The sequence below is a fragment of the Ailuropoda melanoleuca genome, chromosome 6 (genome assembly GCF_002007445.2).
Source record: "Ailuropoda melanoleuca isolate Jingjing chromosome 6, ASM200744v2, whole genome shotgun sequence".
Taxonomy (NCBI): domain Eukaryota; kingdom Metazoa; phylum Chordata; class Mammalia; order Carnivora; family Ursidae; genus Ailuropoda; species Ailuropoda melanoleuca.
Window position 1 is genome coordinate 101226433 of NC_048223.1, and position 5338 is coordinate 101231770.

Sequence of the window (5338 nt, forward strand, 5' to 3'; positions counted from 1 at the left end):
CCCCCCGCCACACCGCCAGCACCCCGCCCCTCCAACTCCATCCACCCGGGCCAGCTGCGGCGCCCACCCTCGCCGCCGCTGCCGCTGCCGCCACCGCCCCCCGGCCCCGTCGTGTCCGCCTCAGGCGCGGCCCAGAGAGCCCGGGGCCTCCGGCTCCCGCTTGGCCCACAGACACGCCCCTCAACCAGCCATTGGTGCGGCGCCAAGATAGCCCCGCCCCCTTGCTTACGTACGAAAAAGATGTCTGTGGTATTAGAGAAGTTGCCTGTCATTCCTCTGCCCTGCGGCGTTACTACGGTTTAGATCCCACCCCTTCCCCTTTGATCTTGGAAGCTTCTTGTTTATTGGCCATTGATTGGCCAACATGTAAGAACAATCCGCCCACCGACTTATCTGGAGGGCGGGAGAAACTTAAGGCAGAACTTTGATAGGCTCAACCACTCTTGATACTTTGGCCGCGGCCATTGGCCATCACCACGTCGGGATCCGATTGGCTACGGGAAGAGAGCGAAGAGCCCCGGGGCGAGAGAGACCGGATTTGGGCACCAGACTGGCTGCTGGGGAGCTGCGGGAACTGCGCGCGGGATGCTCTCGGGGAGGGGGTGGGGTGGTGCCAGGCTTTCAAGGTCAAACCGCTGCAGTCAACCGTTAGAACTGCGTTCGAGCGCGGACCCCAAATCCCAGAAGACGCTGGTCGCGGGCGGGCGGCCCTGGCCCAAGAGCTCTGTTCCCGCGGGATCTCGGGCTGGCGTGAGGTGGAGCCAGCTTGGGCCGGGTATCCCCTGGCGCGGCCCGCGGGCCGGTCCGGGAAGCTGTTGCGACATGCGGGCGGAGGCCCGTTAGACTCCGGTTGGATCTGGCGTGCTGTTCCCACCCCCCCGCCCCATGTCGGGCGCGAGCCGACTCCTGAGGGCTCTATGCTCCTCAGGCCCCGGCATGCCGCCCTGGTCTTGCACTCGAAGTCGCCCAGTAAACCCCACGGTTGTTGAATGAATGAGTTCTCCGGGGCCCGCTGCCGCTGGCCCTGCGCCAGGCCGAGAGCTGGAGGCAGGAAAAAGAGATGTCGAAATGGGGCGGGATGATTCAGAGATGACGACAGGTGGAGAGGCCGGTCTGGAGGCAGCTGCCCAAACAGCAGAGAAAGTACAGCGACTATGGAGAAGCTCGGACATAAAACTTTTCCCCGAGCTTACGCCCTGATGACCACCACTGCCTGGTCGTGATAAGACCGCTGTTTCTCCCAGGCGGGTAGGACGGGTCGGCCAGAGTTTGAGAAGGGCACTCACTGGTTAAAGAACAATGCCAGCGATTCCCAGCCTGGAGCACCACCTCCTGGGCCATGAGCTACGCAAGGGCTGCAGGCTCGGTTGAGGAACGCAGGAGCTCTCTCCACTCCTCCGTCCCTGCTTCAGTGTCCCTTCTCTGGAGCGTGTTTGCACAAGCCTCCCCACTGTTTCCAGCTCTGCCCTTACTACCTGTTTTATCGAGATGATGCAGTTGTGAACTTTTCCATCTCCTTATAGCTTTTCTTTAAGGAAGAGGCTGTCCGTTTTTCTTTTAAGCTTAGCCCTTCTCTGGGCCTCTCAGAGGTTTTTTTTTTTTGTTTTTTTTTTTTAACTCACCTATTCTCTTTGTTTACTCACCTCTTCTCTTCCTCCTCAGCAATGGTTATTAACCTTTGGCTCTGGACCTTTGGGAAAGTAATGAAAATCCTCTTCCCTCCACTTCCCACCCCCCATGCACACACCTAGAGTCCATGAACTTTAGGTTAAGAAGTCTTCTCTACATCTTCCCTCTTCTCTAGCTCGCGTCCCTTGAGAAATGAATAGGTCTCCCCAAAAGATAAACCACTCAATCCTGCTAGAGTACTAATTCCCTTTACTGCCAAACTACTACAGTAATGAGCTATACCTGCTATATCCTTTTTCTCCTTAACCCTACATTAAAACAAAAAAATTTTTTTAAAGATTTTATTCATTTATTTGAGAGACAGTGAGCAAGAGAGAGAACACGAGCAGGGGCAGAGGGAGAAGCACACTCCTGGCTAAGCAGGGAGCCCCATGTGGGGTTCCATCCCAGGATCCTGAGGTCATGACCTGAGTGCAAGGCAGAAACAATTGACAGGGCCACCCAGGCGCCCCAACCCCTACGTTTTCACTCCTTCATTCAGTGGTCACAAATGACCTTACCAAATGCAATGGTCTTTTTCTTATTCCCTCTTGCCCCCACTGACCCATCCCTCACTGAAATTTTTTCCTCCCAAGGAACTATTCTGTTCAATATTTTAGACTTCTCAGTCTCCTACACTTCTCTAAACACCGAGGGAAAACATTCCTAAAGGTTTAATGCTTTTTGTTCGTCTTCAATACCTTAGAGAACCTTACCACTCCAAATCCGTTTTCCCCATTGGACCTACATTTCCTCCTCGCGTACTTCTTCTTTTTTAAACTTTAGTGAACATACAGTGCAATATTGGTTTCTGGAATAGAATTCAGTGATTGATCACTTACATACAACACCCAGTGCTCATGATAACAAGTGCCCTCTTTAGTACCCATCATCCATCTAGCCCACACCCACCCATTTCCCTCCATCAACCCTCAGTTTCTCTATCATTAAGAGTGTCTTAGGCTTGTTTCCCTCCTTTTTCTCTTTTCACCCCTCCCATATGTTCATCTATTTTCTTTCTTAAATATCACATATGAGTGAGATCATAAGGTATTTGTCTTCCTCTGATTTATTTCACTTAGCTTAATACACTAGCTTCATCCTTGTCGTTGCAAATGGCAAGATTTCATTCTTTTCCATGGCTGAGTAATACCCCATTATATATATATATATGCATGCCATGTTTCTTTTTTTTTTAATTTTATTTTATTATATTATGTTAATCACCATACAGTACATCCCCAGATTCCGATGCATGCCATGTTTTCTTATCAGTCAGTGGACATTTGTGCTCTCTTCATAGTTTGGCTATTGTTAATCACGCTGCTATAAACACCAAAGTGCATGTGTCCCATCGAATCCGTATTTTTGTATCCTTTGGATAAATACCTAGTAGTGCAATTGCTGGATTGTAAGGTAGTTCTATTTGTAACTTTTTTGAGGAACCTCCAAACTGTCCTCCGGGTGGCTGCACCAGTTTGCATTCCCACCAAGAATGCGAGAGGGTTTCCCTTTCTCTGCCTCCTCATCAACACCTGTTAAGGTGTTGTTCCTTTTAGCCATCCCGAGAGGTGTGAGATGGTATCTCATCGTGGTTTTGATTTGTATTGCCTTGATGATGAGTGATGTTGAACATCTTTTGTTAGCCGTCTGGATGTCTTTTTTGGCAATGTGTCTATTCATGTCTTCTGCCCATTTCTTAACTGGGTTTTTTGGTTTTGGGGGTTCATTGCATACTTTTTTTAAAAAAAGATTTTATTTATTTTTGACACAGAAGCAGCTAGAGAGGGAACACAAGCAGGGAGAGTGGGAGAGGGAGAAGCATGCTACCCGTTGAGCAGGGAACCCAACACGGGGCTCGATCCCAGGGCCATGGGATCATGACCTGAGCCAGAGGCAGACGCTTAACAACTGAGCCACCCAGGAGCCCCTCACTGCATACTTCTTAACTGAAATTTCCATGTGAACCTTCACTAGATATTTACTGAGGACCAGCTCTGTGCCTGGCAGTGTACTTGAAGCTGGTGACACAGGACACAGGACACAGTCCATGGAGCTCTCATGGAGCTTACTTTTTAATGAGGGGATGGGGATAGACAAAAACACCAGTTAGCTCTAGGTACTATTCTGATAACTGAAATAGGGAGATGTGATAAAGTGTGACTAGGTGACTACATTTATTGGACCAGGGAAAGCCTTTCTGAGGAGATGACACTAAATGACATGCAGGAGCTCATGATGAACCCAGAGAACAGCATTCCAGAAGAAACAGGTATAACAACCCTAAGGTGAGAACAAGGTTGGTGTGTGAAGGAACAGAAAGTCGGTGTGGCTGGAACATGGTGAGAGAAAGGGGAAGTGACACGGGATGAGATTGGAAAGATAGTCAGAGGGGGAACATCCACCTTAATCTCCGGCATGACTTGGCATGTTCATTCCAAACTTAACCTTTCCACTTCCCACCCCAACCAGTTCCTCCACAGTTATTCTTTTCTACCCAACCAGACTCTAAAGCTGGGCGCCTTGTGTAGCTACCCTTCAGAAATATTCTCTTTTGTTTGTGCTTTCCTTTTCCTTCCTATTGATATACTTTCCCAGTATCTGATCCCTTCACATCTATATTGTAATAACCTTTGAATGTCCTCACTACCTCTGGGATCCCCTGCCCTCATCAGTATTTTGATTCCTATCCTTCCAGGCACATGGTAGGATTGTTCTTCCCACCTCCTTAAAGATAGGCATGGCTGTGGATTTGCTTTGACCAATGAAATGTGAGAGAAGCGTGAGAGCCACACGCTAACGTTCCCTGCCACATGACTGGTGATGTTTAGAAGGTCCCATCAGCCTGGGGCCCTGGTGAAGAGGATGAAGCAAAGTCGCCTACTTGCCACCCCCTTCCTCCCAGGTGGACGTTCACCATGAGTAAGAAAAAATCTTTGTTTCTAAAAAAGATTTTAGGATTATTCCAACCCATAGCGAAATCTAGCCCACTGCCGCTCAGACTTCAATGTGATGTCAGTCACCTGAAGAATTTGTTAAAGTGCAGATTGTCATTCTGTAGTGGGGCCTGAGATTCTGCCTTTCTTACAAGTCCCCAGGTGATGCTGATGCTCTTAGACCCCGGACCACACTTTGAATAGCAAGAACCCATCCTGACCATATGATATACCACTCTCAACACATCTACACACACTACCCTGCCTCTCCCCAGCACTTAAACTTCCCTAAACCAATTAGCAAAGACGTTTCTTGGAGATATTTTTTCTAAGCCCTCAGTAGCTCCCATTCCTGCAGCTCTTCAGTTGGGCATTGCAGAATCTTGTTTTCTTATATTCCTAGGATAATCGTTTCCATATTCTCCCTTCTGTACTGTCTTTGTCTTTTCTACCTCTACCTATGAGACTACTCATTGTCTCACTACTGAGTCTCATTTATTTTCTTTAGTAACAGAAACCCCGAGTTTTAGCTTGGAGCTAAAAGTCCCCCTGAAGTCTGCATTTCCCCCAGCTTCCCCTACAGCTAGTGTTACCATATGACTAAGTTTTAGCTAATGGGATGTGAGTGTAAGTGGGTTCTGCCTTTAAAAGGAAAGATTATGGGGGCACCTGGGTGGCTCAGTCAGTTAAGCGTCTGACTTCAGCTCAGGTCATGATCTCAGTCAGGGTCCTGG